The 24,251-nt window shown below is 40.1% G+C and overlaps 1 protein-coding gene across 1 annotated transcript in view; it reads left to right on the top strand.

Annotated features, from left to right (window-relative positions):
* The window catches only part of GRM7 (glutamate metabotropic receptor 7), a 1,058,468-nt gene that overhangs the window by 738 nt on the left and 1,033,479 nt on the right, over positions 1–24,251 (top strand). The gene's annotated exons all lie outside the window — the stretch shown is intronic.

The raw sequence follows: 24,251 nt of genomic DNA, 5'->3' as shown, positions 1-24,251 counted from the left end.
ACTTGGCATCCTGGATTTACGGCCCCATTTACAGGAAGCAATCTGCGAAAAACAAGGCGATGATTTAAATGGGTTTGCATTAGAGTGAAATATTGTCCAAAACAGGCTTGTAAAGGTGCCGGGCTCCTGTGAAAGTCGGTTAGCGGCATGGAATATGAAAGATGAGAGGAGGACTCGAAACCGGGCATTTCCCAACTCCCCAGCCTCCCACTCTAAAGCGGCCAGGCAAGCCCGGCTCTTTGGGAAAATTTCGAGACAAGGTTTAGCAGACACTTCTTAAATCGAAGACTAGGTCTTAACCTAGGTTTGGATGTTCGTGGGCGTTTTCCTCGCGTTGAGCTTCCCGACCTGTATAGCCTGTCTCCTCCAGGGTTTGGAGCGGGAGGCGCGGGTATCCTCCCCAAGTGGGGAGAAATCACCCGCAGACTTGACCCCCAGTTGCTTTGCTCCGGGCAATTCTGCACCTTCTAAAATTGCATTTGGCACTCCGGCCACTGGCAGGAGCTGGGCGCTCAGCTTTACACTCCCTCCACTTCAGAACTCAGCCCAGGGATGAGCTCATACGAACTGCAAAACCAAATCGCTTTCGCTGCCTCTTCCCTCCGCCCCACCTCGCCCACTACCTCCCAAACGCAGACCCCAATTCACTCCTTAGCTCCGGGGATGTTTCCCTGAGGGAGGCAGGACGGCGCTTTGAGGGAGGCGATAGGCTGCGCTGAGCAGGGCCCTGAGGTCCTCCAGCTCCGGGTGGGAGGGCGATGGCGAAAAACCGAGGAAGGCGGATCCGGGGCAGCTGAGCGGTGGGGCTCTACCGCAGTGCTCCCTCGGCGCCTGCTCCCGCAGCCTGTGCCCAGTGGCTCTGTGCTGCATTGGGCTTAAACGGATGGCTTTAGGGAGAGGAAATTGAGTTTCAGGGTCTGCCAGTATGACTATGAATTCCCTTCTCTGTGTTTCCCGTATTTCTGAGTATCTGTCTTTCTGTCTGCTTCCCTGCTCTGCTGCTCTGTTTTTTCTTTTTTCCCCCTCCTTTTGAGTCTCAGTCTCCCTTCTTTCTCTGTACCCCCACCCCCAAGTTCTTGGTTCATCTCTGTTCTTGACATGAACCTTTTCTAATGGGGCTGGCTCTCTCCCTGCCCAGTGATACCCAGACCCTGTTAATCCCCTCCTAGATGTGGGGGCTGACTTTGGCATCTTTATGCCTCCTTCCCCCGTATCTACAGAACTGGCTCCCTCCCAAGTGCTTTCCCTAAGGGTGTTGAGTTTGGGGAGGGGAGATTCCTTCTTCAATACAGGCTGTCACCACCTCAGCTCCCAGGAGTGTGAAGTTTGTGCTTGTGCCAGAAGGAGGAGTGCCTGTCCAAGGCTGGAACCCAGCATGGCCCCTCTGTTGCTCTGAGCATCCCTAACCCCTCCTGAGTGTGCTCTGTGGAGTTCCTTAGATATTTGCAAACCCTAAAGTGTTTTGAGGGTGGCAGCCTTCTCTTTGAGTTGTTTGTTTTGCGGAAGAGCCTGGGCCTCTGTAGGCAAAACCCAGGAGGACTTCCTTCAGCTCTGAACTTAAAGCTAGGCAACTTGAGGGAGCAGTGCAGGAGAGGACAGGGTCAGAGGCATTACCTGAGACCCATTGAGAGAGAGAGTCACAGCATTTTCCTGGAGCCCTTGGGGGACTGAGGGAATGTTTCGCATCAAGCATTTTAGGATTATTTTGCTGCCTGTTTCTCTTTTTCCCTCAGAGGATGGGCAGTGCCGCAGCTGGGCCTGTTTGTCGGAAAAGAGTGAACGGTTTAAGTCAAAGACGGGATTGCTGACTAGGCTGAAGGACTGTGTTGACTGAGAAGGATTCCAGGGGGAGCTGATTCCTTCTCTGGTGTGTGAACCTGAGGCACTTATGAGGGAAAAATCTACTGCCTCACACTTGTTTTCACCGTTCTCAGGGTTGGGAAAGAAAGGAACAGAATGCCAGTGTTAGCAGTGTGGGTTGGGACCGAAACCATTCAGAGACAACACTGTCATTTTCTTCTAATTTGCAAATTGCAGCTATTCATGTTGGATGAACAGCTGAGGGAGAAAAGAGCCCCAGTTTTCACCTGCATTTGTTGAGAAGAGGCTGGGAGTAGGAGGAATACAGCAACTTGTAGCTCATGCTGCAAGCTGTATAGAACTGCCTGCCATTGGTGTGGATACCTGGTTAACCATTGCCCATGCTGGAAAGTATCTATATCCCCAAAATCCCTTCCAGTGAGTGGCCTTTTGTGCATGTGATCTTAGAAACCCCGGGCATGCATCTCCAGTCCCCAGTGTTCCAGCTTCTGCAGGCCTGCAAAAGGAGTTGAGAGTATAGTGACACACAGATCCATTGTTGAAAGGCACAGTCAGTTAGGGGTTGAGGGAAAGGACCACAAACAGGTGAATGTGCTGCGGGATCCCAGGGGTCAGCTCAATTAAGATTGCCCTATATAAAAGAAACTCTTGAATTGACTGAATTCCTATCTCTCCAGTGATTTTAGTTTTCTTTTTCCCCCCTGTCCCTGTGGGATTTTTGTGAGGATTATGCCAAACCGACCACTTGATATCTCAAGTGAGACAAGCCTCTAGGCTAGGGGGAGGAATATTTAGGAATTTGTATGGGGGGAGGTGGGTAAGAGAGGGTTGATAAGATAGTAACTGACATAACAAATGCTTCTGCCCCTGCAAAGCCTGGAATGAAGTTCTTTCTTGATAATTAAGACCTGGGCAAGAATGACTACTCAGATGCAAATAGTGCTTATAACTTCGGATTCTTATTTGCCTACTGATACACAGGGTCGCTATGAGTCGGAATCGGCTCGAGGGCACTGGGTTATACCAGACCAAAGCTATGAGCTGAGCAGGTCTTCTCTCACCCTTTACTATAACCACACTGAATTGGTTAGTAAATGACATGTCTGAAATTAGGAATCACATCTAGTGAGTCTTTCAAATGCAGGAATTCAAGGCTAATGAAATCAGTGTGTGGTCCAGGCTCTGCCAACTAGAATTAAGTCACTGCCACTGCTCTGCAATACATTTGCAGCCTCAAAGAAGCATCAGGGATCAGGGGAGGAGTTTCGGGAGATTTGTTTCTGAGCCTGTACAAAATAATACTCTGCTAATGCTAAGAAAGATTAAACATAAATTCATATGGACTATGAGTAACATATTTAAAAAATAAATAACCACAGTGTGGGGAACGGCTTAAAGTGGTGAGGTTATATAATATGGTAGCCAAAGGATAGGCCACCTTGGCCACTGTCTTATGGGCTATAAGTAAGATACATAAGAGTGGAAAGTAATGGGGGGATTTTTATTCAAGGCTTCTCTGTTAGTGAATTGAGAGCAAATGCCCTGAGAGTGTAGATTATGCTGGATACTTCCTGACCCTGAATGAATAGTATTTCATGTGTAGTGACAGGGTCTAAACTGTACAGTCGGAATTGAATAACATCTGTTTCAGGTTTTTCCCCCAAAAGCAACCAGATGGAAAAAAGTGGTCAACTTGACCCTACTTGGAGCTCATTGTGAATCTAAGCATGTGGACCTTGTACATAGATGAAATACATTTGTAATTTGTCAGTGTCCTCTTTGGGTTCACCGAAGCTTGAATATAATCTCAGACTTTTGGGGCAACATTTTGTACATAGGTACCTAGTTCATTCGATCGTTGTGAATTCATGTAATTGGATAAAACTAGGCACCTGGGGTGGTGCAGTATTACTATAGTGGGGTAAATTTAAAAAAAAAATCACACCCTAACATACTATTTTTTTTTTTTAATTTCATAAATATAAGTGCCAGTGCCATTTGGAATAGTCTGTATAACAATCTCTGCCCCCACATTTACTGTTGCATGAAATTTACCTAACAGATGGTGAGTGGGCAATTTTTAAAGGGGCATTTTTTAAAAGAGCAGAGAGGGAAGGAACCAAGACATGCACATACTGTATTTGAAGATACATCCACATGTATTTTATGTATACATTCCCATAGCATTAGCAAGCCTTTGGGCATCATTCTCTTCAAGGATAATTGAAATAATGAATGCATTTACTCCTACTTTGTAAAAATTTAGAGTTTAGCAAATCGCAATTCTACCTGCAGAATCACATGCAGGTTGTCCCTTGGGTTTAAAAGATGATAGCATAAAATGTGGGTAGCAAGGTTCTGTAAAATGTGTCCTAGTCTCTCTCCTGCCATTAACTAGCTGTGTCACCATACATAAGTCACTCAACCTTTCTAAATCTCATCGGATTTTTCTTTTCTTTTTCTTAAAAAAAGGTGATTTCTACAAGTATCTAATCTCTTTGTAACAGTTTAACCTGGAGAAAACTGCTCTTGCTAAAACCCTCCAACATGTATTTCCAGCTGCTACTTTGAACTTAGGAGCCCTGGTGGCACAGTGGTTAAGAGCTATGGCTGCTAACCAAAGGTCGGCAGTGTAAATCCACCAGCTGCTCCTTGGAAACCCTATGGAGCAGTTCTGTTCTGTCCTATAGAGTCACTATGAGTTGCAATCGACGCAACGGCAGTGGGTTAATTTGAACTTAAAGTGAGTTTGGGGAAACTTTTTCAAAATTGTATTTTGAAAAAGAAAACTTTGGCTGTCTGGGATAATTTTCAGACTATTCCTTTATTTCACTGATTTGCTATTCAACTCATATTTATCAAGGCACGTAGTGAGGAAAATGGCCTCCTGGGCCTGCTTACTTCATGGTCATAGGGTACAGGTAGGCGATAAGAACTGTGTGGTTAACTGTAGCAGCCATACCTTTCGTCTATCTTGTGTCCTATCCCTTTTCATCTTGCAAAAACACTAGGCTTTTTTGGGGAAAATTTCCAAGTAAGAATGTTAATCTTGATGTCCTGCTTCAGGATGAGTCACCTGAATCAGGTGAAGCAAAGCAGGAGATTGGTTCAGGTGGTGGCATCTGACCCTGGCCAGGATGATCAGCATCCTCCCCAAGACTTTTCTGTCAGAGCAAAATAGGGAAATTTTCACTTCTCCTTGGAATTTCCAAGCTGGAGAGATATGATTCTGGGACTACCAGTGAGCATCCAACACAGGAAGAGCCTTTCTGTGGAATAAAGGCATGAAGAGGTAACTAGGGCTGGGTGATGGAAAGAGTCCCAGAGCCCTGGGAGTATTCTAGAATGTCCAGATCCAGTTCTACCTGAATCTAGATACATCCCTGATTACACTTATTTTCTTAAAAATTGTCCATTGACTCTCTTGAATTTGTGTAATTGACACCATCATAGCTGAAGCAGCCGATCCCCTATCTTAAGTAAAAAATAATAATAATTTGAATTTTCTTTACTTTCTAAGCCATGTTTTCTTTACCTTCTAGCCCAGATTTGGGATGTTCAAAGCTCTACATCTATAGCAACGTTTCCTGTAATCACTTAAAGCATTTGTGTTCTTGATTCTGTTGAGAGAGAGGGGAGACACTTGTGATGTAAACTGCAGCCTGTGGGCCTCCTGTTTGGAAGCTTTGCAACCACACTCAGTTCCTTTCATTAAAGCAGATCTCTTGTTGATGTTCCCAGGGCACAGAAGCTCTTTCATGGTATAATGGAGTACAAACTACATTAAACTCCTGGGTCACTCTACAGTGAGCAACAGGCCTAACTCTGTTCCTCCCTCCTTTTACTTTAAATGGGGAATTAAGAAGTTTTCCCAACAACTGAAATTGCACATATGATCACTATTTTAGAGGTCATTGATGCAGCAAATAGACGAATTTGCAAATTGGCTTGACACATTAAAAACAAAACAAAAACCTGAAGAATAAAACTTTTTTTTTTTTTTTTTAACCAGGTAAATATCTGAGAAGAGTATTATACCAGCCATACCTAGTATTAGGATATTTCCATGTTTTGACAGTTGCCCTCCTTTCACTTGTATTTATTACTAAATGTTTCTTGCATCAAGTTATTAGGTTGTAAGGCCAAAAGTAAATCATACTAAATCACAGTGATATATAGGATACATATCTCATTTTATGAGGATAGGAGTTTTAATTTCTTTTCAATAATGTAGTGATCGTCATAATAATTGTTTATTAAGTCCTTACCCTGAGCTACTATACCATTTACTATAAATATTTCACCCCATTGACTTCTCACAAAAGCCCTATAAGGCACATATTATCATACTCATTGGACAGCTGAGGAAAGTAGTTGTCATAGCTCAAAGTCACGTAATCGTTAAGTGGCAATGTCTGGATTCCAACCTAGATTTGTCCGACAATACCCAGGTTGCTAATACTATACAGACTGCTCAATACATACAGAAATGTTTAAAATAATTGTAGCACTGCCTGCCCAGAAATTCTATTGCTTTAGAAGATCTCAAAGTTGCTGATTGATGAACCACATCTATTTATAGAAATATATATATATATTTTAAGTTCTGAAACAAGATTAGTTTTGTAAGCCCAAGGAAACTTGAGCATACAAATGCCTGTCTCCAAATGAAAGATGCCTGTTCTCCATTATTCAACAAGTAGTCCTGTATGAAGACAATAAATATACAGCAGGCTTTTCATTCAAATAAATGAGAAAAGATGTTTCTCTTGTCCTGATTCAGTGCCCATCATTATGGATTATGATAGCTCTTCCTAAACTTTATTTCATTCACTCCACTCTTTCTGCAAACCTCAAGTGGGGAAATTCATCATTCAGATATATGTGCAATGCGAGAGGGCTATATTAATACAATTGCTGGAAGTCAAGTTGATAGAGCACAGGAAGTACATCCTAATAAATGCAACATTAATGTTTGTGTGGGCCCTGGAGTGAGGGTAGGAGAATTCTCAGTTTAATGGATTATTTTGCCTCTTGCTATGAAAGTGCTGCAGCTTAATAGTTTTATAATTGGTCATTTACAGAATTCTCCATCTCTGGCTGCTGTGTGTTTTCTCCATTCTGCGGCTGCTGATTCTTTCTCTTGTTCTTGATGGAAGGAAGCAATGAAGCCGCTTAGAAGGGCTCAGACTGCCCTTCTGCATTTCTGTTTAGATGAAAATATTCCCACTTCTTAAAATACTATTTAAACATTTTTTTTCTATAATTTTTATTGTGCTTTAAGTGAAAGTTTACAAATCAAGTCAGTCTCTCACACCATAACCCATATACACCTTGCTACATGCTCCCAATTACTCTCCCTCTAATCAAACAGCCTGCTCTCTCCCTCCACTCTCTCTTCGTGTCCATTTCACCAGCTTCTAACTCCCTCCATCCTCTCACCTCCCCTCCAGGCAGGAGATGCCAACATAGTCCCAAGTGTCCACCTGATCCAAGAAGCTCACACTTCCCCAGCATCCCTCTCCAACCCACTGTCCAGTCCAGTCCATGTCTGAAGAGTTGGCTTCGGGAATGGTTCCTGTCCTGGGCCAACAGAAGGTCTGAGGGCCATGACCACCGCAGTCCTTCTAGTCTCAGTCAGACCGTTAAGTCTGGTCTTTTTATGAGAATTTGGGGTCTGCATCCCACTGCTCTCCTGCTCCCTCAGGGTTTCTCTGTTGTGTTCCCTGTCTGGGCAGTCATTGGTTGTAGCCAGGCACCGTCTAGTTCTTCTGGCCTCAGGATGATGTAGTCTCTGGTTCATGTGACCCTGTCTGTCTCTTGGGCTTGTAATCACCTTCTATCCTTGGTGTTCTTCATTCTCCTTTGATCCAGGTCTATTTAAACATTTTTATCACATTTCAGATTTGACAATGTTCTGAAGCACAAGCAGACATAACTGGGGGTGTTTTCTAGGAGAAAACACACCCTATCAAAGGAATTCTGAGTTACCATGTAGGAGTTAAGAATCAAATTCTGCAGTTAGGCAGACCCGAGCTTAAATCTACACTCTGGACTTACTACCTTTTGGACTAAACAGGTACATCATGTCTCATCAATTTCCTTGTCTTTGAAATGGGGATAAGAAAAGTGTACCTATCCGATAGAAGAATTATGGGGACTGCATGGAATGTAAGTGGGAATATGTTAACACTGAGTTTAAGATATGATGGGTGCTCAATAAATTTTACAGCTATTATTTTATTATTATGTTAGTATTAAAATCCCTATTGCTAAATTGGCTTTAAATCACTATAGTAATCCAAGCTGGGTTCCGTTTTTTGTTTCTTTTGTTTAAATGGAAAATTTATACACGTGTATATAAGTATATTTGGAAGAAAGACCTGGTGACCTACTTCTGTAAAAATTACAGCCAAGAAAATTCTATGCGGCACTTCTACACTGTCACATGGGGTCACTGTGATTTGGAATTGACTCAATGGCACCTAACAACAATGACAGCATGTAAGTATATAGGAGCCCTGGTGGCACGGTGGTTAAATACTGGGCTGCTACCCAAAAGATCGGCAGTTCAAACCCACCGTGGGAAAAAGATGTGACAACCTGCTTCCGTAAAGATTTATAGGGGCGGTTCTACTCTGTCCTATGGGGTCACTTGGAGTTGGAGTTGACTTGAAGGCAATGGGCTTGGGTTGGTTTTGGTTATATATGTATATGTGTGTGGTTACACCTTCAGCTGCTAACCCAAAGGTTGCAGTTCAAATCCACCAGCCACCCGATGAGAGAAAGATGTGTCAGTCTGCTTCCATAAAGATTATAGCCTTGCAAACCCCATGGGGTAGTTCTGCTTTGTCTTATAGGGTTGCTATGAGTCAGAATCTACTCAACGGCAGTGAGTTTTAGAGCCCTGGTGGGACAGTAGTCAAGAGTTCAGCTGCTAACCAAAAGGTTGGCAGTTCGAATCCACCAGCCACTCCTTGGAAATTCTATGGGGCAGTTCTACTTTGTCCTGTAGGGTCGCTGTAAGTCGTACTCCACTCAACGTCAGTGGGTTTTCATACGTGTGTGTATATATATATATATATATGTATGTATGTATGTGTCTATATATGTATACATATGGTGGTTTTTGTTTTTATATATGTATGTATACACACTTATATGTATGTGTATGTACCTACATATACATGCATAAATATATATATATATATATATATATGAAAGAGAGCTAGAGAGAGAAAGTGATGTTATTTAGTGGAATGTGAATTTTCAAGGCGCTGACTAAAGCAAACTATGAATTCCATGGACTTAAGATAGCAGAGAGGCTGAGAACAATGGTGGGCTTTGAATCCACTTAGTTCTGAGATTGAATTCCATTGCAACTCTTCCACCTGTGAAAATTTGGGAAAGCTACTTAACCTTTTTGAACTTTATTTTAGTTTGTTTATAATCTTTTCCCCACAAATATTTATTAAGCAGCTAACTGCACTCTTCTAGGTACTTGGGTGTGTCAGTGAATAAAATAGACACAATCTCTCTCTCTCTTTCTTGGCTTACACTTTTGTGTGTGGAAATAGACAATAACAGAAGATAGACTTCATAGGAACATGTTTGAGCAAGGACTTGGTGAGGGGATTGACAGAGTGGACTTAGGGAAAGACCACTCCCAGGAAGCAAGAACAACCAGTGTCAAAACTCAAAGGCAGGAATATGCTGGCATGTTGGGGGGTATCAGTGAAGCCACAGAGGTGAAATAAGAGTAGTGAGGAGAAAACGGGAGGAGGATGAGTTGAGGTCAGAGATATAGGGGGCCAGATTATGTAGGGCCTTGTAGGCTATCCCAAGCATTTTGTCTTTTACTCCTAAGGTAAGGATCTGGTGGTAGGTTTTTAGCAGAGATCTAACATTTTATGTCTCTTGTTTTAAATGGATAGCTCTAACTGTGGTATTGAGTATGGTGAAAAGAATGGAATCAGGGAGATCAGTTAGGAGACATTTATAGACAACTAGGAAAAAGGTAAAAAAAAAAAAGGTATCAGTGGCTTGGGAGAGAATGTTAGCAGCAGAGGTTCTGAGAAGTGATTCATTTTGAAAGTTAGGATTTCCTGGTGGATGGAATGTGGGATGATAAAGGAAGGGTTGGGGGGGGGACAGACAAGGATGAATGAAATATTTGGGGCTTATGCAACTAGAAAGGTAATGTTACTATCATCAGAATTGGAAGGGGTTTGAGATGAAGCAGGAATCCCTGGGTGCTGTAAATTGTTAATGTGCTTGGCTGCTAACTGGAAGCCTCGAGGTTCTGTATACCCATAAGCATTTCAGAAGAGAGGCCTGGTGATGTACTTCCAAAAAATCAGCCACTGAAAAAATCTGTGGAGCACAGTCATACTCTGACTCACCTGAGGTCACTGCGCATCAGAATCATTCAAGGGCAACTGGTGTGGTTTTGGCTTTTGAGGTGGAGCAAGCTTGGAGAATTGAAAGTCAGTTTTGGAAGTATAAGACTGGAGGGGCTTTCTTGACATACAAGCAGAGTTGTTGAACATACGGCCGGATATCAAGTCTGAAGTTGTGAAGAAATATTTGGAAGAGAGGTACAATTTTAAACAAACTAATGAATTGAAAAATACTTGAAAGTGTGATTTTAAAGATTAAATGAGGTAATTAATGGAATTAGTCCTGAGGATTCTAAAGTGACTTAACAATTATTAGGTAAAAATAATTATCTTAAATTTTAAAATCCTATGTTTTTTTGTATAGTAACACTGAACAAAAAATAGTATCATAATATTTTAATCACATTTGTGACACACTTAAGATACCGTAACTATAAACATTTAGAATAAACATTCCAATTGCCTATTTTTCTCTCTGATGTTGTAGTTATAACCATGTATTACAGGGTTTGAGTTAGTTGTAATAAGATGTCTTTTTAATCAGAAGTATTTCTCCTTTATCTAGTTCACTGCAATAATACATAGTATTTTATACTCCTCAAACCCAATTGAGAATTTGTCATCACTGATACACATGATAGAGTTTAGGGAGTTACCCAGGTATTCAAGAAAATACAATGTGCTTATCTTTTACTATCCGTATGAGTACCTACTTTAAACAATTTCACCAGGCATTCCACTTCTTTCACTCACTTTGCCATTGAAAACTTGACTGGGGAAATATTATTTCACTAGCTTTAAGCTCCCTTCAGGTATTTGTAAAACCGTAAACAGCCTTTGTGGCTTAACCCAAATTCTGTGCCTTATCCATTTAGCTACCAGATACTGGTCCAAGCATGTACTTATACTGAAAATGCATGACCATGTTGCCTCGACACACTTACCATTTTATCTTAACATTATCATTATGTAAGCTAGATTCTAATTGTAATTATAACGTATGTTAAATCAACACACATCCATTTCCAGTGCTCAGGGGGGACAGCAGCATCTAGTAAATTTTATCAAAATATAGCATCTGAGGAACAGAACAGAGGGTAATTGTGTAATTCTGTATTCACTACAATTAAGTTCAGTGGAGTTGGCATAATAGAATTAAGATTAAAAGCAACAACAATAACAACATTGACGCACCATAGCTCTCTCTCGTCTACCCTGTCACATCAGAGAGCAGAGACTTAGCATTTCTCTGAGCAGAAATAGAGAAAGAGGCCAGGAGTTGAATGGCGGCATGAGAAGAATGGGAGTAAGAACATCGACATGGAAATGTGATACTGCTTTTGTATTTGTTAGTTGGAGAAATTCTACTCGCTTGAATGCCTACTGGGACCATATTTTCTGGAACAGTTAAGCCCAATGTCAAATATGCCGTTCCCACCAGCCTCATACATAGGTACATACTTATACTCTAATCTTTATTTCACGTTTCTTGATAATACGGTGAGAAGATTATCACTGGAACTGTGTTTTATAAGGCAAAGTGCATTGTTTTGAAATAATCGGCACTCCCTCTGCTGCTGCTGTCCAAGTTCTCTCTCGCTGTCCTTTTCTTCTTTCTCTTTCATGGACTTATTTAAGTTCAGAGTCCAGGACCAGATTATAGGGAAATGTCACTGTAATTTTCATAACTTGAGGAGTCAGTATAGCATCTGAACAAATCTATGCTTTTCATTTGCTAACCACGTACCCATAACAACCTGTTGCGGTCAAGTTGATTCTGACTCATAGTGACTCTAAGCTTGGGCAATTTACCCTATGCCTCTGAGCCTCAGTTTTCCCATCAGTAAAATGATAATAATACATGTTCTGTCTTTATAGGACTCTCGTCAGGGTTAAATGAAGTTAGTCATGTCAGGCACTTAGTATAGTGCCTAAGGGACAGCAAGTTACTTCCATTATTATTATTATTATTCTCACCATACCAGATGGTGTCTTTCCTATGTCTTATTCCATTACCCCCACCCCTCCATTCCTGTCATGTTCCTGTACAAGGGCAGTGTTGTCACAAAGCATTCACTTCCACTGGCGTCCGACCCTTAGTGCCACCATGGAGGCTGGCCCAGGACACAGCAACCATTGCTGCTCGTTGAAATGTTCCCTCTTTTGAGAAGGGAAGTTGCACGTTGAGGTGAAACAGGGTCAAGGAGAGAGAATTTTCTCTCTTCTTCACCCAGGAGACTAAGTAAAATATTCAACCTTCGGAAGGAGAATGAGGCAACATGCTTAATCTTACACGTTACTGGTTGAGAAGAAGTGAGCCAGGCTGTTTTTAAATCTCATTTCCCTCACCTTCTGACGATGGGATCTTAGGTGTTTATCGTAACCTCTCATAGCCTGAGTCTACATCTGAAAAAAAGCAATCATAATATTAGGACCTACTGCATTGTGTTGTGAGTGAAAATGAAAAAAATCCTTTTAAAGCACTCGACACATCACTTGGTCTGTAGTAAACGCTCCATAAATGTAAGCTGCTGTGACTATTACTACTATTATTACGTATCTGGGCAAATTTGAGGCCCTTCCCTTTCTTACACATTTGCACATGATCATTTGAACAACTTATTCATCTTCCTTCCCATATTCTTAATGAGAAAAATGTAGGCTGACTAGAAGAAAGTCACCGTGTCATGAAGTGAGAACCACTAGGGTAGGAGGAGCCAATTGCGTTAGGTTTTTTTGTATCTCCCCTATTTATATTAGCTTTTTTTTTTTTAATGTCTTGAGTGCTTACTAGATGCAAGGCATTTTGTGAACCATTGGAAATGGACTATGCCATTTAATCCCCTCATGGCCATGCAGTAAAAATATATACTATTATGACCTCCCCACCTTAACACAGAAGTGGAACAAAGTATTTTCTTATGTTAAAATGTGGTAGCGGCAGGACTTGTACTCAGGTCTGTTTGACTTCAAAATCAGTGATCTTCGCAACTAAAGTTCTCTAACTCTAAGCGGGTGCCTAGATGGTTTCTAAAATTTCTTCAGCTCCAACTTTTTATAATGAACTCTTCATCTGAATTCAGTCTTACATGGGATGAGGAGGGGTCGGTGAGGAATCACTGTCCATTGAACAGTATTTTCCCCAGATACGGGTTGAGGGCTGTTTTATGACATGAATTCATTCAGCATATGAGGTAGAGAGATGGGACCTGAACTCAGTTCTATGTAGACATCAGGGCACGCCCATCATAGTTGAGTGAGTTCCCTTTAAGTCTCTCACAGCAGGCAGAAAAGTCTTGGGCTGGTTTGCCTGGTGTGGAGAGGAGGTTTGGCACTGGGAGCCTTGCTTGCTTGATTCTCCTAGACAAAATGAAGGCATACTCACATGAGTTCACAGACATTTTAAATGCCCTGGTACAATAGCACATTTGGTTCTTACTGTTTTTGCCCGAGATTAATGACAAAAAGGCTATGGGTCGGATACGGAAGGGGGTACATTCATGGGCTTTTTGGTCCTAAATACCTACGGACATCCTGAGTTGTCAATCTGCAGCTGTCTGCCATCCCCCTAAGGACTTTTTATAAACCAAACAAGTATTCTCTTATCTCTCCTATGGATAAGGTTGACTTGTCCCTGGTGCTAGGGCTGCACTTCCCCTAGTACATTGTTGGCTAAACCAATGATTTTTCAAATACACTCTCTGAATGATGCTTGAAGTAGACTGATGTTCTACTGCTAAGAATAGAAAACGATTATTTTTTATTTCATAGGGAAAAAAATAGGCCTCTGGATAGAGTTTCCTCAGTTATACACACATGCTGTATTTTTACACAAATAATGCATGCTTTCTACATTTGCCAACCACAAGGTATTTTTATAAGTATGCTATGTTAATTTTTTTACAGCAACATGTAAAAAAAAAATTGGCGTAGCAGTGCTTGTGAAAATACCTTGGGGGGGATGGCTTGATTGGCAAACAGACATAGAAGGTGTGCATCATTGTATAAAAATACAGTGTGTATATATATATGTATATATACACACATGTATATAGCTATTAGATAGAATTTACTTAATTTAAATTTATGTATATATGTATAAAAAAAATCTGGAATATATGTATTTTGGCTTCCATTAGCAGATAGCAAATGCAATTGTTAGCAACAACACAAAAAAGCAGGGAAATAGCTGATAAAATTTAATTCAATAGCCTGCTTTTTTGTAGATTTGTGGTTGTGATTTTATATCTAAAGATTCATTTTCTGTTGAAAATGTTTCATTCACTTTCTACCAAAATTAAATTCATTTAACACCAATACAGCATGTCCCCAATGTCTCCGTGTGGTTTTAATCTTTAATAGCTTGAGAAGTATAAATGTTACAAACACACAAAAACACCCACATCATTTGAAAGCATAATGATTTAAATTGCTCTTATATTAGTTACTTTTGTGAATTCTGAAAAATAAATATGTAATTGTAATTATTTGTTTCTGTCCCTTTGATTGAAGATGCCAGAGACTGACTGAAATACAAAAAGTTAAAATTAAAACCGTATTATTAAAAATGTTCAGAACTAAATGGCAAAGAAATTTAAATAATTAAACTTTCAGAAGGTGTTTTAGTGTGATTATATAGTATTTTCTCATCTGAAGGAATGAAACTTGAAACTGTATTAAGACTTTGGCTACCCTGTATAAGGAGCAATTACTATGTGCCTGGGACAGTACAATGTCCTAGTGATTCTAAGATCATTGTCACCATCATCATCCTCATCCTTACCATCATCATAGTAGTAGTAAAACAAACAAGAACAAATCCTCACAGGCCTTTTTTTTACCAGTTTATTGAGGAAACAGAACAGTAAAAAACACACATTAGAAAGGACCCAACTGAACCAAACCTACTGCCCTCAAGTTGATTTTGACTCACAGCGACCCTATAGGACAGAGTAGAAATGCCCCAGAGCGTTTCCAAGGCTGTAAATCTTTACAGAAGCAGGCTGCCACATCTTTTCTCCTGAGGAGGGGCTGGTGGGTGTCAACTGCCAACCTTTCGGTTAACAGCTGAGTGCTTTAACCTTTGCACCACCAGTAGGAGAGTGGTTTTTAAATATTGTTGTGTTGAAGAATTACACGGCAATCATGCTAACCAGGCAGATTCCTGAACCATTTCTACAGTTGGACTGGAGTAAGGTCCTGGGAATTACATTTTTTGTAAGCTCCCCCAGGCAATTCTGAGATGATGGTCTCAATTTTTCTCAAATCTTAACGTGCATCAGAATCACCTGGAAGTCTTTTTAAGACAGAGTGCTGGACACCACCTCTGAAGTTTCTAACCAGTATGGATGCTACTGGTCTAAGGACCACACTTTGAAAACCACTTGTTTATGGAAAACATCTTAAGAAACTGCAGTAAGGGGTTACATGTGTCGTAAAACAGACATTCACGTAGAGCCATAGGAGCGCAAAGGGCCTTGAACCTATTTTGGCCGAAGGTAACAATGGTAGCTAGAATTTTTTTTATTTTTTTATTTTTATTGTGCTTTAAGTGAAAGTTTACAGATCGTCAGTCTCTCATACAAAAATTTATATACACTTTGCTATCTACTCCTAGTTGCTCTTGCCCTAATGAGACAACACACTCCCTCCCTCCACTCTATTTTTGTGTCCATTTGGCCAGCTTCTGACCCCCTCTGCCCTCTTATCTCCCCTCCAGACAGAAGCTGCCCATAGTCTCATGTGTCTACTTAATCCAAGAAGCTCACTCTTCACCAGTATCATTTTCTATCCCATAGTCCAGTCCAATCCCTGTCTGCAGAGTTGGCTTTGGGAATGGCTCCTGTCTTGGGCTAACAGAAGGTCTGGGGACCATGACCTCTGAGGTCCTTCTAGTCTCAGTCAGACCATTAAGTCTGGTCTTTTTATGAGAATTTGGGGTCTGCATCCTACTGCTCTCCTGCTCCCTCAGGGGTTCTCTGTTGTGTTCCCTGTCAGGGCAGTCATCAGTTAGTTGTAGCTGGGCACCATCTAGTTCTTCTGGTCTCAGACTGATGTAGTCTCTGATTTACGTTGCCCTTTCTGTCTCTTAATTACCTTGTGTATTTGGTATTCTTCATTCTCCTTTGCTCCAGGTGGGTTGAGACCAATTCATGCATCATAGATGGCCACTTGCTAGCATTTAAGACCCCAGGCACCACTTTCCAAAGTGGGATGCAGAATGTTTTCTTAATAGATTTTATTATGCCAATTGACTTAGATGTCCCCTGAAACCATGGTCCCCAAACCCCTGCCCCTGCTATGCTGGCCTTCAAAGTGTTCAGTTTATTCAGGAAGCTTCTTTGTTTTTGGTTTAGTCCAGTTGTGCTGACCTCTCCTGTATTGTGTGTTGTCATTCCTTTCACCTGAAATAGTTATTAGCTATTATCTATTTAGTGAAAATGCCTCTCCCTCCCTCCCTCCTCCTCTTTTAAGCATCTGTTTAAACTATTTCTCAAGTTCTTATAGTAGTGGTCTTATACAATATTTGTCCTTTTGTACCTGACTAATGTCACTCAGCATAATGCCTTCCAGATTCCTCCGTGAAATGTTTCACGGATTCATCATCGTTCTTTATTGATGCCTAGTATTCCATTGTGTGAATATACCATAATTTATTTATTCATTCATCCATTGATCTGCACGTTGGTTGCCTCCATCTTATTTTGCTATTGTAAACAGTGCTGCAGTGAACATGGGTGTGCATATATCTGTTCGTGTAAAGGCTCTTATTTCTCTAGGATATATTCCAGGGAGTGGGATTGCTGGATCCTATGGTAGTTCTATTTCTAGTGTTTTAAGGAAGCGCCAGATCAATTTCCAAAGTGGTTGTACCATTTGACATTCCCACCAGCAGTAAGTGTTCCAGTCTCTCCACAACCTCGCCAAGATTTATTATTTTGTGTTTTTTGGATTAATGCCAGTCTTGTTGGAGTGAGATGGAATCTCATTGTAATTTTGATTTGCATTTCTTTAATGGCTAATGATCATGAGCATTCCCTAATGTATCTGTTAGCTACCTGAATGTCTTTAGTGAAGTGCCTATTCATATCTTTTGTCCATTTTTTAATTGGGTTATTTGTCTTTTTCTAGTTGAGTTTTTGCAGTGTCGTGTAGATTTGAGAGACGCTGATCAGTGATGTCATAGCTAAAAACTTTTTCCCAGTCTGTAGGTAATCTTTTTACTCTTTTAATGATGTCTTTGGTTGAGCATAGGTGTTTGATTTTTAGGAACTTTCCCAGTTATCTAGTGTCTCTTCTGCATTGTTAGTAATGTTTGTATACTGTTTATGCCATGTGTTAGGGCTCCTAACGTTGTCCGTATTTTTTCTCCCATGATCTTTATCGTTTTAGATTTTATATTTAGGTCTTTAATCCATTTTGAGTTAGTTTTTGTGCATGGTGTGAGGTATGGGTCTTGTTTGATTTTTTTGCAGATGGATATCCAGTTATGCCAGCACCATTTGTTAAACAGACTGTCTTTTCTGCATTTAACTGACTTATGTCTGGATTCTCAATTCTGTTCCATTGGTCTGTGTATTTGTTTTTGTTCAAGTGCCAGGCTGTTTTAACTGCTGTGGCAGTATAACAGGTTCTAAAATCGGGTAACGTGAGGCTTCCCACTTTGTTGTTCTTTTTCAGCAATGCTTTTACTTATCCAGGGCCTCTTTCCCTTCCATAATAATTTGGTGATTTGTTTCTCCATCTGATTAAAAAAATGTCATTGGAATTTGGATTGGAATTGCATTGTATCTATAGATCACTTTTGGTAGAATAGATGTTTTTGCAGTGTTAAGTCTTTCTATCCATGAGCAAGGTATGTTTTTCCACTTATGTAGGTCTCTTGGTTTCTTGCAGTAGTATCTTGTAGTTTTACGTCTGTGTTAAGATAATTCCTAAGTATTTTATCTTCCTGGGGGCTACTCTAAATGGTATTGATTTGGTGATTTCCTCTTCAAAGTTCTTTTTGTTGGTGTAGAGGAATCCAACTTATTTTTGTATGTTTATCTTGTATCACGACACTTTGCTGAATTCTATTAGTTTCAGTAGTTTTCTTGAGGGTTTTCTGTGTATAAGATCATGTCATCTGCAAATAGAGATAGTTTTACTTCTTTCTTACCAATCTGGATGCCTTTATTTCCTTATCTAGCGTATTTGCTATGGCTAGGACCTCCAGCACAATGTTGAATAAGAGTGGTAATAAAGGGCATCCTTGTCTGGTTCCCGATCTCAAGGGGAATGCTTTCAGACCGTCTCCATTTAGGATGATGTTGGCTGTTGGCTTTGTATAAACGCCCTTTATTATGTTGAGGAATTTTCCTTCTATTCCTATTTGGCTGAGAGTTTTTATCATGAATGGGTGTTGGACTTTGTCAAATGCTTTTTCTGCATCAATTGATAAGATCATGTGGTTTTTGTCTTTTGTTTTTATTTATGTGATGGATTAATTGTTTTTCTAATGTTGAGCCATCCCTGCATACCTGGTATGAGTCACACTTGGTCATGGTGAATTATTTTTTTGATATGTTGTTGAATTCTATTGACTAGAATTTTGTTGAGGATTTTTGCATCTAAGTTCATGAGGAATATAAGTAATTTTACTTTTTTGTGATGTTTTTACCTGGTTTTTGTATTATGTATATGCTGGATTTATAGAATGAGTTTGGGTGTATTCCATCCTTTTCTGTGCTCTGAAATACCTTTAGTAGTTATGATGTTATGATGTTAACTCTTCTCTGAAAGTTTGGTAGAACTCTGCAATGCAGCCATCCAGGCCAGGGATTTTTGTTGTTGGGAGTTTTTTTGATTACCTTTTCAATCTGTCCTTTTGTTATCGGTTTATTTAGTTGTTCTACCTCTGTTTATATTAGTTTAGGTAGGTAGTGTGTTTCTAGGAACTCATCCATTTCTTCAAGGTTTTCAAATTTGTTAGAGTACAATTTTTCATAGTTACCTGATATAATTCTTTTAATTTCAGTTGGATCTGTTGTGATATCACCCATCTCATTTCTTATTCAGGCAATTTGTTTCCTCTCCTGTTTTTCTTTTGTCAGTTTGGCCAATGGTTTATCAATTTTGTTAATTTTTTCAGAGAACCAGCTTTTGGTCTTGTTAACTTATTCAGTTGTTTTTCTGTTCTCTATTTCATTTAATTCTCCTCTAATTTTTATTATTTGCTTTCTTCTGCTGCCTGAGGGTTTCTTTTGTTGCTGTCTTTCTATTTGTTCAAGTTGTAGGGATAATTCTTTGATTTTTGCCCTTTCTTCTTTTTGGATGTGTGGATTTATTGATATAAATTGACCTCTGAGCACTGCTTTAGCTGTGTCCAAAAGTTTCGATAGGAAGTGTTTTCATTCTCATTGGATTCTATGAATTTCTTTATTCCATCCTTGATGTCTTCTATAACCCAGTCATTTCTGAGCAGGTATTGTTCAGTTCCCAAGTATTCGATTTCTTTTCCCTGCCTTTTGTGTTATTGATTTCTACTTTTATGGCCTTATGGTCAGAGAAGATGCTTTGCAATATTTTGGTGTTTTGGATTCTACTAAGGCTTGCTTTACGACCTAATGTGTGGTCTATTCTAGAGAATGTTCCATGTGCACTTGAAAAGAAAGTATACTTGGCTGCTCTTGGGCGGAGCATTCTATATATGTATATAAGGTCAAGTTGGTTGATTGTGTCAATAAGATCTTTCGTATTTTTATTGGTAGCTAGAATTTTTTGAATCAGGTGAGGCTACAAGAGCCTTACCTGTATGAACTCATGTAATTCTTTCAGTAAGCTCCTGAGGTCTATGCTACTTATTTCCCCCATTTTACTGATGAGTCACAGAAGTTAATTAGTTTGCCTAAGTCACACAACTGGTAAGAAGGAGGTGAAAGAAGTTTGATTTCAGAGCCCACACTCAACCATTCTTCTTTGCTGCGTTCCAGGTTATGGTGACAGGTTGTTAGTCAAGGTTCCCTGGAGGAGTTGACATCTGAGCATAGTTGGAAAGATGAATGTATGTAAATGTGTTACTAATGTTGATTTTCTGAGGAAAGTATCAGGGCTTTCAGAAGAACCAAACATCCTTACACACCTGCTTTAAGCAATTCAAATTATCAGGAATTTAACATAGGTGTGTAACTGTGCTGTGGGATATTGGGAAGGCTTCTAGAAACCATTAGGAATGAGTTCGGCTGATATAATAGAAATTCGATAAATATGTCTTATTACTTTTCTCATGTAACAGGATGTTTGGAGATATTCTCACTAGTGTTAGTGCAGCTACTGAAGAATGTCAACAAGGGACTAGGCCCTTCTGTCTTCCTGCTCTCCCATCTCTGATGTGTCACTGTGGTCCTCATAGGTGCAAGAGGGCTGCTGAATCTCCAACATTGCATCCCTTGTTCCAGAAAAGAAGAAAGAAAAGGGCAATGTCTAAGCAATGAAAGAAAATTATTTGCCAGAAATCCTTAACTAACTTTCACTTAGATCTCATTAGCTAGGAATTTAAACTGGCTGCCTTATCTTTAAGGAAATTGGGGCTTCCCTCAATTAGGGTTCTGATAGTAAGGAATAAGGGGAGAGTGGTTATTGTTTAAGCAGCTAGCAGTGTCTGCACAAATTTCCTCCCTAACCTCTTAAACAAATACTCCCAAACGCTGTTCTATTTAATATATTTTACTTTGGAGATAGGTGGAGAAACGTTACTTATCTGTAAATAGTCTTTTAGAGAGGGTACAATTACATAATTATACAACCCCCTAGAGAGCCTCTTACTTCAAAAAATTCTTTGAAAAATGTTCAAGGTTGAGGACATTTTGATCTTAATTTAGTAACTTACAGTTGATTATCCTGGAATGACATCCTCTCTCTGCAGATGTTCTATCAGGCTTTAGAAAATTCTGGAAGAAGTAGACAGTGAAGTCTATGATATGTCTTTAAGTGATCCAACTGCATGTGGATATTATAGAACAATATCAATAATATCACATGCGAGCAAAAAATTTGCTGAAGATCATTCAAAAATGGCTGCAGCAGTATATCAACAGGGAGCTGCCGGAAATTCAGGCCGGATTCAGAAGAGGACGTGGAACCAGGGATATGATTGCTGACGTCAGATGGATCCTGGCTGAAAGCAGAGAATACCAGAAGGATGTCTACCTGTGTTTTATTGACTATGCAAAGGCACTTGACTGTGTGGATCATAACAAATTATGGATAACATTTGTGAAGAATGGGAATTCCAGACACTTAATTGTGCTCATGTGGAACCTATACACAGATCAAGAGCAGTTATTGGGACAGAACAAGGGAATACTGAGTGGTTTAAAGTCAGGAAAGGTGTGTGTCAGGGTTGTATTCTTTCATCATACCTATTCAATCTGTATGCTGAGCAGATAATACGAGAAGCTGGACTATATGAAGAAGAACGGGGCATCAGGTTTGGAGGAAGACTCATTAACAACCTGTGTTATGCAGGTGACACAACCTTGCTTGCTGGAAGTGAAGAGGACTTGAAGCACTTACTAATGAAGATCAAAGACCACAGCCTTCAGTATGGATTGCACCTCAACATAAAGAAAACAAATATCCTCACAACTGGACCAATAAGGCACGATAATTGGAGAAAAGATTGAAGTTGTCAAGGTTTTTATTTTACTTGGATCCACAATCAACATACATGGAAGCAGTAGTCAAGAAATCAAAAGATGTATTGCATTGGGCAAATCTGCAAAAGACTTCTTTAAAGTGTTGAAAAGCAAAAATGTCACCTTGAAGACTAAGGTGCACCTGACCCAAGCCATGGCATTTTCAATCTCATCATATGCATGTGAAACTGGACAATGAATAAGCAAGACCGAAGAAGAATTAACACCTTTGAATTTTGGTGTTGGCGAAGAATGTTGAATATATCATGGATGGCCAAAAGAATGAACAAATAAGTCTTGGAAGAGGTACAACCAGAATGCTCCTTAGAAGCAAGGATGGCGAGACTTTGTCTCACATACTTTGGATATGTTGTCAGGAGGGATCAGTCCCTGGAGAAGGACATCATGCTTGGTAAAATACAGTGTCAGCAGAAAAGAGGAAGACCCTCAACGAGGTAGATTGACACAGTGGCTGCAACAGTGGGCTCATGCATAACAATGAGGCAGGACTGGGCAGTGTTTCGTTCTGTTGTGCATAGGGTCACTATGAGTCAGAACCGACTCAATGGCACCTAACAACAATGACAACATCTAAGCAATAAGGGTTGCTTTGAGATAAAAATTAATTTAGGGACCAAAAAGCACTTTGTCTCTTTGCTATTTTTTTCTTTTTTTGTAGTTAAATACCTTGATTTATTTATTTGACTTCAAATGAAGGTTTACAGAACAAACTAGCTTCTCATTAAACAGTTCCTACACATTTTTTTTTTTTTAAACAACTTTTTTTTCCACACATATTGTTTTATGACATTGGTTGAGAACCCCACAGCATACCCACACTCTCCCTTCTCAACCTTGGGTTCCCTATTACCAGGTTTTCTGTCCACGTCCCCCTTCTAATCCTTGCCCCTGGCCTGGTGTGCCCTTATTAGTCTCATTTTGTTTTATGGGCCTGTCTAATCTTTGGCTGAAGGGTGAACCTCAGTAGTGAATTCATTACTGAGCAACAAGATGGTGGGGGCCATACTCTCAGGGTTTCTCCAGTCCCTATCAGGCCAGTGCATCCGGTCTTTTTTTGTGAGTCAGACTTTTGTTCTACATTTTTCACCAGCTCTGTCTGGGACCCTGTATTGTGATCCCTATCAGAGCTCCCAGTAGGGGTACTCTGGGTACCATCCAGTTGTACTGGACTCAATTTGGTGGAGGCTCTGACAGGTGAGGTCCGTTAGTCCTTTTGACTAATCTTTCCCTTGTATGTTTAGTTTTCTTCATTCTTCTTTGCTCCCGAAGGGATGAGACCAGTGGAATATCTTAGATGGCCACTCACAGCCTTTTAATACCCCAGACTCTGCTCACCAAAGTAGAAAGTAGAACTTTTTTTTTTTTTATAAACTGTTATGCCAATTGAGCTAGGTATTCCCCGAGACCATGGTCTCCACAGCCCTAAGCCTAGCAATTTGGTCCCTCAGGGAGTTTGGATATGTCTTTGGAGCTTACATGACCTTGCATTGTACAAGTTGTGCTGGCTTTCCCAAGCATTGTGTACTGTCTTACACTTCACCAAAGTTACCACTATTGTCCCTTTAGTGTTTAATCCCACCCTTCCACTCCCTCAAAACCACAAAGATTGTTTCTTTTTGTGTGTAAACCTTCTCATAAGTTTTTATAGTAATGGTGCCATACAATATTTGTCCTTTTGTGATTGACTTATTTCACTCAGCATCATGCCCTCTAGATTTATCCATGTGAGCAGATGCTTCACAGATTCATCATTGTTCTTTATCGTCGCATAATACTCCATTGTGTGAATGTATCATGGTTTGCCATTCATCTGTTGATGTGCATCTAGGTTGTTTCCATCTTTTTGCTATTGTGAACAATACTGTAGTGAACATGGGTGTACATATGTCTATTCGTGTGACGACCCTTATTTTTCTAGGATGTATTCCTAGGAGTGGGATTCTGGATCATATGTCATTTCTATTTCTAGCTTTCTAAAGAAGCACCATATTGTTTTCCAAAATGATTGTATCATTTGCATTCTTACCAGCAGTAGCGTAAGACTTCTGATCTCCCTGCAGCCTCTCCAACATTTGTTATTTCTTGTTTTTTTAATTTGTGCCAGTAATGCCGGGGTGATATATCTCATTGTGGTTTCGATTTGCATTTCTCCAGTGGCTAGTGATCACAAGTATTTTCCCATGTGTCTGTTTGCCTCTGTAATGTCTTCTTTGGTGAAGTGTCTGTTCATTTCCTTTGCCCAGTTTTTATTTGGATTATTTGTCTTTTTGTTGTAGAGGTGTTGGATTTTCCTGTAGATTTGAGATTAGACCTTTGTCGGATTTGTAATAGCCAA

The sequence above is a fragment of the Loxodonta africana genome, chromosome 22 (assembly GCF_030014295.1).
Source record: "Loxodonta africana isolate mLoxAfr1 chromosome 22, mLoxAfr1.hap2, whole genome shotgun sequence".
Lineage (NCBI taxonomy): Eukaryota > Metazoa > Chordata > Mammalia > Proboscidea > Elephantidae > Loxodonta > Loxodonta africana.
The sequence above is the reverse complement of the archived record's forward strand: the minus strand, read 5'-3'. Positions and strand labels throughout refer to the sequence as shown.